The sequence below is a fragment of the Vulpes vulpes genome, chromosome 3 (assembly GCF_048418805.1).
Source record: "Vulpes vulpes isolate BD-2025 chromosome 3, VulVul3, whole genome shotgun sequence".
In the NCBI taxonomy this organism is placed as follows: domain Eukaryota; kingdom Metazoa; phylum Chordata; class Mammalia; order Carnivora; family Canidae; genus Vulpes; species Vulpes vulpes.
This window is the reverse complement of record NC_132782.1, coordinates 145,975,002-145,989,296: the sequence shown is the minus strand read 5'-3', so window position 1 is coordinate 145,989,296 and position 14,295 is coordinate 145,975,002. Positions and strand designations below refer to the sequence as shown.

General features: G+C 38.5%; 1 protein-coding gene across 5 annotated transcripts in view; it reads right to left on the bottom strand.

Annotated features, from left to right (window-relative positions):
• Positions 1-14,295, bottom strand: part of SLC44A5 (solute carrier family 44 member 5) — a 375,730-nt gene that overhangs the window by 147,269 nt on the left and 214,166 nt on the right. Inside the window, exon 1 of one of the 5 annotated variants that reach the window (XM_072754862.1) lies at positions 12,959-13,107. The exons of the other annotated variants lie outside the window; for them this stretch is intronic. The gene's annotated coding sequence lies outside the window, so the exon portion shown is untranslated. Of the gene's footprint in view, positions 1-12,958; positions 13,108-14,295 lie in introns of those variants that run through there. 5 annotated transcript variants of the gene reach the window in all.

Genomic DNA, 14,295 nt, shown 5'->3' with positions numbered 1-14,295 from the left:
CAAATAATTTTCCAAAGAAAATATGCAGCAAACAATAATAAAAATAACAAATTAAATAAACAAGATACCACGAAAGAACTAGATATACCCAGACAACAGAAATAGACCCATAAAGTCTTCAGATATTTATATGATTCATCCCGAATTATAAAACAACTATGCTTGCTGGGCTTTTTTTCCAGAAATAAAAGACAAACTTGAAAATAAATGTAAAGAACTAGTTTTTTTAAAACTACCTAGCAGATTGTATGAAGAAAATGAAGAAAATTGAATCTGGAAGTAAAAAAGCACAATAAATAAAATGTAAAACTCCGTGGATAAATTTGATATCAGATTAGACACAGCTGAAGAGGCAACTGGTAAACAAAAAGGCAAGTCAAAATGAATTATTCAGAATGTAGCAGAGGGAAACTAATGGAAAATATAAAAGACTAGTTGGTAAAATGAGCATAGGGTGAAAACTTTTAATATATGTTAAATCAGATTTCCAGAAAGAGAGAATAAACATGATGGAGAGAGGCAATGAAAGAAAATAACCACCAACACAGAATATTTACCTAATGATAATTTATTCAAGAAAAAAGAGTGAAATAAACTTTCAAACAAAAAAAATTTGCCATCAGTAGAATCTCACTAACATAAAGTATATATTTCTTTTTTAAAAATTTATTTATTTTAGAAAGAGAGAGTGCAAGCATGTGCAAGTGCGGGGAGGGGAAAAGGGAGAGAATTTTCGACCAGATTTCCCACTGAGTGTGGAGCCTGACTTGGGGCTCCATCCCACAACCCCTGAGATCATAACCTGAGCCAAAACCAAGTCAGATGTTCAAGCAACTGAGCCAACCAGGCACCCTTTAAGTATATATTTCTGAAAGAAGAAAAAGTTACCCAGATGGAAGGTCTTTGATGAAAGAAGAAAGGAAGAATGAAGAACTATGGCAGGGTGGGAGAGGAAAGGAATGATCACTGGCTATATAAAACAACAATAATAAAGTCTTGTGGGGTTAAATAAGAGAAAATTATGGCAATAATATAATATAATCCATAGAAAAGGGTGAAATATTAATAAATTTTAAACTTGAATAAGTATGCATGCTATGGTTTTTAAAAGGGTAGAACCAGCATGTATTACTTTGAAAATAGTGGAGGAAGGAAAACAGAGTAAGAAAAATTAGCCAATGGAAAATAAAATAAAAAAGAGAAGAAAAATAAACACAGAACAGTTAGAGGAATGAGAAAGCACAATATAATGTGCTGTATGTTGTTAGGAAGCAAATGTTTGTGTCCTCCCAGAATTCATATGTTGAGAGTCCTAACCCCCAATATGGTGGTACTTGGAGATAGGGTCTTTGGGAGGTAATTAGGCTTAGATGAGTTCCTAAGAGTGGGATGAGTGTCCTTCCAAGTCCAGAACTAGCTCTCTCTGCCATATGAGGACCCAGTGAGAAGACAGCTATCTTCAAGCCAGAAAGAGGGTTCTTACCAGGAACAAAATTAACTGGTACCTTGATCTTGGACTTCCCAGCCTCCAGAATTACAAGAAATAAATATCTGCTGTTTCAGCCACCCAGTCTATGACATTTTGTTATGGTGAACTAAGACACATATAAACTCAGGTATAATGATGACTACATTAAATACAAAGGACCAAGTGTGCTTGTGAAAGATAAAAACTGTCATACTGGAAGAAAAATCACAATATAGAACTATATGCTATATGTACATCTCCCAATAAAAGATAGTAAAAGGTTAAAGCAAATGGATGAAAAAAATATATGCTATATAAATATTTAATGAAAAGGATAGAATTATAGGTAATCTCTGAAAACAGAAATCACTTCATTATGATAAAGTCCAATTAACAAAGAAGATACAATAATTTTAAATACATGCACTTAACAAAAATTAAAACGTAAATATATAGAATTGCAGGAAGAAATAGACAAATCTGCAATCACAGTAGGAAATTTAACATACTTTCTCAGTATTTGTCACTATTATAAACCATAAAAAATCAGTAAATGTACATTCTCCTCAATAAATGGTGATAAGACAGTGGATATCTATCAAGAAAAATAATAATAAACTTGGAGCCCTACTCACGTCCGATACAAAAATCAATTCTAGATAGAAAGACATGAAGTGAAGGGTAAAATTATAAAGACTTTATGACCTCAGAGAGAGGATTTATTAAGCAATAGTACAAAAAGTACTAGTCATAAAGGAAATAAGTTATAAATTTAGCTACAACAAAAATAAGAAATTCTTTTCATCAAAAGATTCAATAGAGGGACATGACATCCATAGAGGGCAGTAGTAACACAATAACACTTAATTATTAATACCGAGGCTATATAAAGAACTACAGATCAAAAAGACAAAGATTGGTGGCAAATAAAAAGGGGGGGGAGCAAAAGACTCAGGTGGGAACCTCAGAGGAGGAAATCTAAATGGTGAATAAATAATAAAAGTAACATTCAATATCATTAATAATTAGGCAGATGTAAATGCAAAACATACAAAGAAATTAACTATATGCCCTCGGAACACTTGCAAAAAAAAGGGGGAAAGTTAGATGTGTCGACAAAGATGTGGAATAGTGGGAACTCATACGCTGCCCATGAAAATGAAATCCGGAGAACTGCTTTGGAAAAGTCTGGCATGATCTGACCCTACGACGGGGCAACTTCAGTCCTAAATTTTATCTCGAACTACCACATATGTGTATGAAGATACAGGCACAAGAATGTTCATGGCAGCATTGTTTGTAATAGCCAAAAATTCGAAACAACTCAGTGGACATTAAAAGTAGAGAATATTAATAAATTATGGCACAATCACAACGGAAGACTAAGCAGTTCCCTCCCTGCTAGAGGTAACCACTGCCCTGAGTTTTGTGAGAATCGCTTCCCTATTTTTATTGTAGTTTATCATCTCGATGCCTTCCTAAATAATATAATTTAGTGTTGGTTACTTTTGGTTATACACAAGTGGCATGTGGGGTGATTTTGGTTTTGTTTTTTGTTTTGTTTTGTTTTTCCCCTTATCATGTTTGTGAGATTCATACACCTGCACGTAAGCTTTCTCTCTCTCTTTCCCAGACATGCACAGAAACACACACATGCATGTGAACATGGGAGAAAATAAAATCCTGCTTTTTCCAAACAATAATTCCCACAAAGGATATTCATGTAACTTTAGGGATTCAGCCAGTTCAAGTTCAGAGTTTCAAAGAGTCCGTTTTGTGAAAAGACTAAGAAACCAGCTCTCTATCTTTTTAATTATAGCTGCAAAAGCCTGTGTCACCTTAGCAAGTCACTTTTCTGACTCAAAATACATGACATTTTGACTATCTCTTAGTCATCAATGCAGTTATTTATTTATCATATGTTTTCTCCACTAGAATAGAAGTTCTAAGAGGACAGGGGCTCTGTTCTGTTTCCTACTGTGTGTGCTCCACCGCCCGGAGCAGCAGTTCTGGTTCATAGCAGCTGCTTAGTCAATATTTATTAGGAACATAACACGGAGGGTCTCTTTTAAACTTATTTGTGCTGTTACTTTATATTTACTCTCCAACATGGCTGATGCCTGTTGGACTTTTCATAATGTTGTGCATTTAAGTATTGGCCAGAATGCACCAAACATTGACTTAAGAAGTGTGGCACCTTCACATTTTAAAAGCCTGACAGCCCTACAGATTTCCAACTTGCTCCCTGGAGAGAGATCATGAAGATGAAGTTGCAAGGCAGGAGCACTTTTCAAGTTATTTCCATGATGTTTCTCCAATAGGTGGTTCCCTACTGCTAAGGTGGCCAAGAACTGGTGGCTCTACAGCCTTAGGTTCTCAAAGAAATAAACTGGGGTAAGATTCTCAACATTTTTCTAAGGGTGATTCTTCTTTCACATTTTATTTACCCCCAAGGCCTACAGACTAACATGTTACCTTCCCTCTCACTACTTTTTTTTTTTTAATGAGTAAAATAGTTTAGACGGATTTTACAGCAGTTTCTACCTCTAAAAAAAACATTGATTCTACCTGTAGAATCACTGTTGTTCTCTTTTTCTACAGCCATAGATTCCCCTGTTGATATCAGTGCCCTAAGAAAAAGTTCTCAGAGGACCAAAATGGCATCCTTTAGAGCAGCTTTACAGGACACTCCATATAGTCATGTATAGGTGGGCACTGTAGGCTAAGGATAACGCACCTTATATCCCAATCCCAATCATTCTCAAGGCTTCAGAACTGGTCAGATACCTGAATTAAGGTAGCTGGATGAGTTTAAAAATCAAATACTCCAAACAATGGATCCAACCAATCAAATGATCCAACCAACACTTGAGTTCTTAACTAAAACTTCCTAGGTCTTCTCATTCTTGCAGGAACTCTCCAGAATTCCTGAGACATTTGTTTTTGACACAGACCTGTTAGGTAGCCCTATGTTCTCAAGTAAAGAGCAGCTCTGGGCATATTTTCTATGCCAAGATGACACCAATCCAAAGAGAGTACACTATGTCTTCCACTTAGGCCAAGATTAGAATCAGGAAAAGATGGAGAAACATTTCTCCATTACCTCTAAAATTTGTATCTATTTCTTAATGTTTATTTTCCCCCCACTCTTAGTAAGATATGCTTACTTATTTAGTTACAGTCAAAACTTTTAAATTATGGTATTCTCTGTTTAGTAAGCAAAAATTTCCCATGCACATTCTAATTCATGAAAGTTTCACAACAAAACATTAACCACAAGAGGCAAGATCGTGGAAGAGTAGGGGGTCCTCAATTCATCTGGTCTGCCAAACATACCTAGATCACTTTCAAAACATCCTGAACACCTATGAATCCAATCTGAGACGTAAAGAGAGAACAGCTGCAATGCTACAGAGAGAAAAGTGATTGCTTCTGACAAGGTAGGAAGGTGGAGGGGGTGGAGAGGAGCCCCGGAAAGGTGGGGCAAGAAACTGGCAGAGAGGACAATCAGGAACTTTAGAAATCTGCATCTCAAAGAGTCTTCCCTGACTGAAAAGGGCTCAGTGGGGAAAGAGGATAGAATCACAGGAGGGGCAATGAAGTCTCCATATTCCCAGAGACACAACAAGAAGAGGGATACCCTGGAGAAAGCTCACTGCAAACTGGGGTTGGATGGTGGTAAAGGACTGGACTGCCTCAACCCTCCCAGGGCATCTGGGAGAAGCCAGCCAGGTATACAGGCTAGCACCTGAGCTCTCTTTACCATACAGCCCAACAATGGATGGGGGAGGGCTGTCGTCTGTTCCCTTCCCTTCAGGAGAGGCGGATCCCAGGAGAGCAGGTCCAGTGGCGCAGGGCCCTCTATCCAAGGTCGTTGAAGTGGAAAAGGCCAGCTATCCTCCATTCCCACAGGAACAATGGAACTGGGAAAGACACAGGACAGTGAAAACTCTCCGGCCGCTGGGCGCCCTTCAATTTGTGCAGATCAGGGCCCCTATACCTGCCCCCAGGAGCATCCAGGCCAGTGTGCACTGGGAGATTCGGTTCACTGGGTGCTGGGAGCGCTTGGGTCCAGGGCTGGAGATCTGACCACTGCCATTTATATTTTTCTCTTTTTACCTTTCACCTGGGAGAGGCAGGGCCTCTGGGGAACAAAGGCCTCACAGAATAAACAGCTCACACTGAGCCAGGCCACCTGGCGGGGGCAAGGCATCTCCCCCAGGCACATACCCGAAAATCAGGGGAGCAGGCCCCTCTCCGAGAAGAACCTGCTAGAAGAACAAGGGAAGAGCAAGTTTACTGACAGAGCAGCACTGAAAAGCTCCAGGCCTGAGAGAAATTAGTATATAGAACTTGGAGTTTTTTCCTTACAATTTGTTAATCTTTAAGGTTAAAAATATTTTTTCTCTTTTCCTGCCTTAACTACAATATTTTATCAACCATTCATTTTTAAGCTTTTCCCTTTTTGCCTTTCATATTTCTACAATTACATGTCTTAGATACATTCTTCATTTTTGGATTTCTTTAAATGTGTTCAGTTTAATTTTGGTAGATATTTGAGTTATGGGTTTTTGTTTTTTGTTTCTTGTTTTTCTGTGTTGTTTTGCTTTATAATGGTGCAAGTTAGTACCTTTGAAAACACAGACCAAAATACATCCAGAACCAAACGGAACATGGTGTTGGTTCATTCTATGAGACTATATTTTCTCTTCCTTCCCAATCCGCCTCCCTCTTGTATCTTGTTTCTGTTTTTGTGGTGGACGTTGGGACTCTATATAAATTTTGCTAGTTATATAAATTTGGAATTTAGCATCTTCTAAAATATACCCAGAAACAAGAGGATCACCTATAGGTCCCCTCAGGGAGACTATATTCTCTGTCTACCACCAATTCTTCCCCACCTTTTTTTTTTTAATTCTTACTATTTTTTAAAATTTGTGTTTTACTTTCATGGTCCTTTGTTTTATTTTTGTTCTGTTTTTCTTTTTCTTCTGTTTTCTGGTTGCTGACCTCTTCAGAATTGTCTAGGCGGTACTTTGCTTGTGTCGTGGCAAAGATTTTTGACTCTGCTCACTCATACAGCCATTCTGCACTGGACAGAATGACTAGAAGGAAGAATTCACCACAAAAGAAGGAACCGGAAGGAATACTCTCTGCTACAGACCTACTTGATATGGATTTAAGTAGCATGTCAAAGATACAATTCAGAAGTACAACTATAAAATTACTAGTGGCTCTGGAAGAAACCATAAAGGACTCTAGAGGTTCTCTTACTACAGAATTGAGATCTAATCAGGCCAAAATTAAAAATACTTTAGCTGAGATGCAGTCTAAACTGGGTGCTCTAACTGCTAGGGTTAATGAGGTGGAAGAGTGAGTGACATGGAAGAAAAATTGATGGAAAGGGAGGAAGCTGAGGAAAAAAGAGAAAAACAATTAAGAACCCATGAGGAAAGGCTTCAGGAAATAAATGATAGCAAGAAAGGGAATAATATTCATCTTATTGGGATTCCAGAGAGGTTGAGAGAGAGAGAAGACCATAAAGTATATTCGAACAAATCATAGCTGAGAACTTCCCTAATCTGGAAAACAGACATTCAGATCCAAGAGGTAGAGAGGACCCCTCCCAAAATCAATAAAAGTAGATCACCCTGACATATAATAGTGAAGCTTGCAAATTTCAGAGATAAAGGAGAAATTCCTGAAAGCAGCTCAAGAGATTCTTAACATACAGAGCGAGAAATATCAGATTAACAGCAGACTTCTCTCCACAGAGACCTGGCAGGCCAGAAAGGGCTTGGATGATATATACAGGGAACTAAATGAGAAAAACATGCAGCCAAGAATACTTTATCCAGCAAGGCTGTCATTCAGAATGGAAAGAGAGCTAAAGAGCTTCCATGACAGAAACTGAAAGAATATTTGACCACCAAGCCACCCCTACAAGAAATATTAAGGGAGATCCTGTAAGTAAAGTGGGAACCCAAAGAAACAGAGGCAATCTGCAAAAACAGGGACTATACAAGTAATACCATGGCACTACATTTATATCTCTCAATAGTTACTCTGAACATAAATGGACTAAATGCTCTAGTCAAGAGACATAAGGAATCAGATTGCATAAAAAAGCAAGACTTGTCCATATGCTATCTACAAAAGACTCATTTTAAATCTAAAGACACAGTCAGACTGAAAATGAGGGGGTGTTGGGACACCTGGGTGGCTCAGAAGTTGAGTGTCTGCCTTTGGCTCAGGGCATGATCCTGGGGTCCTGGAATCAAGTCCTGCATCAGGCTCCCTGCATGGAGCCTGCTTCTTCCTCTGCCTGTGTCTCTGCCTCTCTTTATGTGTCTCTCATGAATAAATAAATAAAATTTTTTTAAAACAATAAAGAAAATGAGGGGGTGGAGAACAATTTACCATGCAAATGGTCCTCAAAAGAAAGTAGGGGTAGCAATCCTCATATCAGATAAATTAGATTTTAAACCAAAGACTGTAGTAAGAGATGAAGAGGGACATTATATCATACTTAAAGGGTCTATCCAACAAGAAGTTCTAACAATTATGAATATTTATGCCCCTAATGTGGGAGCAGCCAATTATATCAACCAATTAATAACCAAAGTAGAGCAACACATAGATAATAACACATTAATAGTAGGAGACCTCAACAACCCACTCTCCACAAGGGACAGATAATCTAAGCAAGAGTTCAACAAAGAAACAATGTCCTTGAATGACATACCGGACCAGATGGACTTCACAGATACATGCAGAACGTTCCATCGTAATGCAATGGCATATACATTCTTCTCAAGTACACGTGGAACTTTCTCCAAAATAAACCACATACTGTGTCACAAATCAGGTCTCAACTGATACCAAATTATAGGGATTGGGATTGTCCCCTGCATACTTCTGGATGACAATGCTTTGAAATTTGAACTCAATCACAAGAGGAAATTTGAAAAGAACTCAAATGCTTGGAGGCTAAAGAGCATTACTAAAAGATGAATGGTTCAGCCACGAAATTAGAGAATTAAAAAGATTCACAGAAACTAAAGAAAATGAAAATACAACTGTTCAAAATCTTTGGGACACAGCAAAAGTGGTCCTGAGAGGGAAGTACATCTCAATACAAGCCTCCCTCAAAAAATTGGAAAAAACTCAAATACACAAGCTAACCTTGCACCTAAAGGAACTGAAGAAAGAATAGAAAATAAAGCCAAGAAGAAGAGAGATAATAAAGATTAGAGCAGAAGTATATGAAATAGAGACCAGAAGAACTACAGAACAGATCAATGAACCCAGGAGCTGTCTCTTTGAAAGAATAAGATAGATAAACCCCTAGTATTAAAAAGAAAATAGAAAAGACTCAAATTAATAAAATCACAAACAAAAGAGGAGAGATCACAACCAATACCAAGGAAATAATTTTTAAAACGTATTATGAGCAACCATATGCCAGCAAATTAGGCAATATAGAAGAAATGGATGCATTTCTGGAAACCTACAAATTACCAAAACTGGAACAGAAAGAAATGGAAAACCTGAACAGGCCAATAACCAGGGAGGAAATGGAAGCAGTCATCAAAAACCTCCCAAGACACAAAAGTCCAGGGTCAGGTGGCTTCCCAGGGGAATTCTACCAAACATTTAAAGAAGAAATACCTATTCTACTGAAGCTGTTTCAAAGAATAGAAATGAAGGGAATACTTCCAAACTCATTCTCTGAGGCCAGCATCACCTTGATCCCAAAACCAGACAAAGACCCCACCAAAAAAATTACAGACCAATATCCTTGATGAACACAAATGCAAACATTCTCACCAAGATACTAGCCAATAGGATCCAACAGTACATTAAGAGGATTATTCACCATGACCAAGTAGGATTTATCCCCAGGATGCAAGGGTGATTCAACATTCATAAAACAACCAACGTGATAGATCATATCAACAAGAGAAAAGACAAAAATGATATGATCTTCTCAGTAGATGCAGAGAAAGCATTTGACAAAATACTGCATCCATTCCCGATTAAAACTCTTCAAAGTGTAGGGATAGAGGGAACAATCCTCAATATCATAAAAGCCATCTATGAAAAGCCCACAGCAAGTATCATTCTCAATGGGGAAAAACTGGAAGCCTTTTCCCTGAGATCAGAAACACAACAGGGATGTCCACTCTCACAACTGCTATTCAACATAGTACTAGAAGTCCCAGCCTCAGCAATCAGGCAACAACAACAAAAAACTAAAATGAATTCAAATTGTCAAAGAAGATGTCAAACTCTCCCTCTTCACAGATGATATGATACTGTACATAGAATGTCCAAAAGACTCCACCCCAAGATAGCTAGAACTCATACAACAATGCAGCAGTGTAGCAGGATACAAAATCAGTGCCCAGAAATCAGTGGCATTTCTGTACAGTAACATTGAGACTGAAGAAAAAGAAATTAAGGAGTCAATCCCATTTACAATTGCACCCAAAACCACAAGATACCTAGGACTAAACCTAACCAAAGAGGTGAAGGATCTATACCCTAAAAACTACAGAACACTTCTGAAAGAGATTGAGGAAGACACATAGAGATGGAAAAATATTCCATGCTCATGGAATTAACATTGTGAAGAAGAATTAACATTGTGAAAATGTAAATGCTACCCAGGGGAATTTATACATTCAGTGCAATCCCTATCAAAATACCATGGGTTTTCTTCACAGAGTTGGAACAAATAATCTTAAGATTTGTGTGGAATCAGAAAAGACCCCAAATAGCCAGGGAAATATTGATAAAGAAAACCAGGGACGCCTGGGTAACTCAGCAGTTTAGATCCTGCCTTCAGCCCAGGGCGTGATCCTGGAGTCCTGGGATGGAGTCCCACATCAGTCTCCCTGCATGGACCCTGCTTCTCCCTCTGCCTGTGTCTCTGCCTCTCTCTCTCATGAATAAATAAATAAATAAATCTTAAAAAAAAAGAAAGAAAGAAAGAAAGAAAGAAAGAAAGAAAGAAAGAAAGAAAGAAAGAAAACCAGAGCTGGGGACATCACAATGCTGGATTTCAGGTTGTACTACAAAGCTGTGATCATCAAGACTGTGTGGTCCTGGCACAAAATCAGACACATAGATCCATGGAACAGAATAGAGAATCCAGAAGTGGACCCTCAAATCTATGGTCAACTAATATTTGACAAAACAGGAAAGATTATCCACTGGAAAAAGGACAGTCTCTTCAATAAATGGTGCTGGGAAAATTGGACAGCCACGTGCAGAAGAATGAAACTAGACCATTCCCTTACACCAGACACAAAGATAAACTCAAAATGGATGAAAGATCTAAATGTGAGACAAGAGTCCATCAAGATCCTAGAGGAGAACACAGGCAACACCCTTTTGGAACTTGGCCGCAGCAACTTCTTGCAAGATACATCTATGAAGGCAAGGGAAACAAAAGCAAAAATGAACCATTGGGACTTCATCAGGATAAAAACTTCTTCACAGCAAAGGATACAGTCAACAAAACTAAAAGACAACCTACAGAATGGGAGAAGATATTTGCAAATGAACTATCAGATAAAGGGCTAGTTTCCAAGATCTATAAAGAACTTATCAAACTCAACACCCAAGAAACAAATAATACAGTCATGAAATAGGCAGGAGACATGAACAGACATTTCTCCAAAGAAGACATAGACATGGACAACAAGCACATGAGAAAATGCTCCGCATCACTTGCCATCAGGGAAATACAAATCAAAACGCAATGAGATCCCACCTCACACCAGTGAGAATGCCTAAAATTAACAAGATAGGAAACAACAAATGTTGGAGAGGACGTGGAGAGAGGGGAACCCCCTTGCACTGTTGGTGGGAATGTGAACTAGTGCAGCCACTCTGGAGAACAGTGTGCAGGTTCCTCAAGAAGTTAAAAATAGGGGATCCCTGGGTGGCTCAGCAATTTGGTGCCTGCCTTTGGCCCAGGGCGTGATCCTGGAGGCCCAGGATCGAGTCCCACGTCGGGCTCCCAGTGTGGAGCCTGTTTCTCCCTCTGCCTGTGTCTCTGCCTCTCTCTCTCTCTCTTCTCTCTCTCTCTCTGTGTCTAACATAAATAAATAAATTAATCAAAAAAGAAGTTAAAAATAGAGCTACCCTATGACCCAGCAATTGCATGACTAGGTATTTACCCCAAAGATACAAATGTAATGAACCAAAGGCGCACCTGCACCCTGATGTTTATAGCAGCAATGTCCACAATAGCCAAACTGTGGAAGGGGCCTCGGTGTCCATAGAGAAGCTGTGGTCTATGTATACAATGGAATATTCCTCAGCCATTAGAAACGACAAATACCCACCGTTTGCTTTGATGTGGATGGAACTGGAGGGTATTATGCTGAGTGTCAATCAGAGAAGGGGAAACATCATATGGTTTTACTCATATATGGAATATAAGAAATAGTGAAAGGGATTATATGGGAAAGGAGGGAAACTGAGTGGGAAAAATTAGAGAGGAAGACAAACCATGAGAGATTCCTAACTCTGTGAAACAAAGGGTAGTAGAAGGGGAGGTGGGGAGGGGGTTGGGGTAACTGGGTGATGGGCACTGAGGAGGACACTTGATGAGATGAGCCCTGGGTGTTATACTATATGTTAGCCTGTTGAATTTAAATTTAAAAAAAGGAAAAAGACAAACCAAAATATAACCAGTGTTGGTGCAATGAAGAAATAAAAAGCTCTTAACAGATTAAAACCACAGCTATATAAAATAATTATAAAACTGCATTGTTGGGTCATAAAGACGTCGTGGAAAGAAAGTAAACAAATAATAGAAAGTTTATATTTGAGTCCTGTGCCTTTGACTCTATATATGGGACCTTCAACAAATCATTTTGCCGTTTAATGTTTTAATTGCTGTTAAAAGAAGGATATAACCCATATGCTAATTATGTCACAGATGGGAAAACCAAATGAGATCATGATGTGAGATCATTTATAAAAAAGTATATTTCCATGAATGTGAAAAAGTGGGATTATCATTATCACTGTTTTACAATAAATAACGTATGTAAAATGTTTGACCCATCACAGGTTCTCAATAAAAATGTTCCCTTCTCCTCCCTCACTATTCTCCTAAGAAGCCAGTTCAATTTTAAGCCCCACACCCATGCCATCCACTCCTCTTCCTTTATCTTACTAGTGAAAATTTTAGAGAAAGGAGAAGGATCACCTTTATATTTCCTTTGTTCGCTTCAGCTTCTGGTGCTTTTCCAGCCTCCACAATGACTAAAAGTGCTTTTTTCACGCATCCCATCTCCAAGAGCTCATAAACTGAGAGGCTCAGGCAACCTGTGACACCATTCACAGACTGAAAGACCTCAAAATACAAACATGCCTTGACCAAAAAGTCCCCCTTTCAGTTGATTTCAACCTCTGAACAGTTTTCTCTGAGCATCAAATCAAATTGATTTTATTTCCCTGAGCACTTACACGGTGAAGCACGACCAGGGACACAAAGATGAGTCGGAAACAAGTCCCCTCAGGAAGAGGACTGCAGGGTAGAAATGGGAATGCACATGCGTGCACACACTGGAGCACAGGACGGACGGGCCTTCGGAAGAGGAGGATGGCAAATGCCTCTGGAAATGAGACGGAAGGACAGTTCACATTTAGCTGAGGCAATCAGGAAGCCTTTAAAGTGAGGAGGTGCCATTTGAGTCCAAGTTTGAAAGATGAGCGAGAGACTGGGCCCAGTTGGTGAAGAAAGGAAAGTCTGGTTGGGGGAATTCAGTGTGTCAGGAAACAGAGACTCACACAAGAGGAAAATGGGTAAATATGGTCACGACTAGCGTAAGTTCAAGACGAGTTCAAATCAACCAGTTTCACCTTCCTTACTAATTTGAATTTAACCTTGTCCTCAAACCTCAGTAGAAAAACCAACATGGAAGATTCAATAAGTAACATGTCACACGTTGCTTCCAGAAAACCTGTTCTGAACTTGGGAAATTTTGGACAATAACTTGCCTTTAAAATTTAACGTGGTTTTTGCACTAATCTGTTTCCAGTCCTGTACTTCTTGAGTGTCATTAAAAAAAAATCTACACTTTTTCACGGGAGAGCTTTTTACTCTATAATTTACTCTATTTCATAATAAAAACTATCTGAGTCATAGTTTAAGTATTTAGTAAATATGTAAAGAATAGAAGAGAAAACAGACATATTTGAGCAGTCAAGTTTCTTCAACACATACTTAGGAAAAAATGCTTGAAACGATGTAAAATCAAGATGCAGTGAATGTGGGAAGCACAGGGGGAATGTTATGAACTGCAGAAGCCTGATTAGCCTGCGTGCCATGTATGGAACATTTAAATTATTGTTAGCAATTGTGCTAATGCTATCCTTTATGTATTTTAGGCTCAGCTTAATATGTTCAATATATGAAAAAGCCAACTTTTTGCATTACATTTTTACATCATATTTGCTTAAGGAATACCTCAGTTTGTATTTTTGCAAAAGAGCATTTAGCTACGTTTATAAAAGTTTAAAAAATAATGATTTTTGTCAATATTTATTTATGCTGGTTTCACATTACTAAGCCAAGTATTAGAATAAAATATCAGTATTATCAAGAAATTTTGCCTTACCAGAATTACTTGACTGAGTAACCAATCGAGAGAAGCAAAACGTCCCCTGCTAAGTATCACATTTAACAAAACCAGCTGACCGGTCAGGACAAGTTCCCTGTCACAATCACTGACTTGAGTAATTATTTGCTCTGTGGATCCCAATGGGTTCTTACGTAGGTGGGATAAATCAGGGTTTTTTGG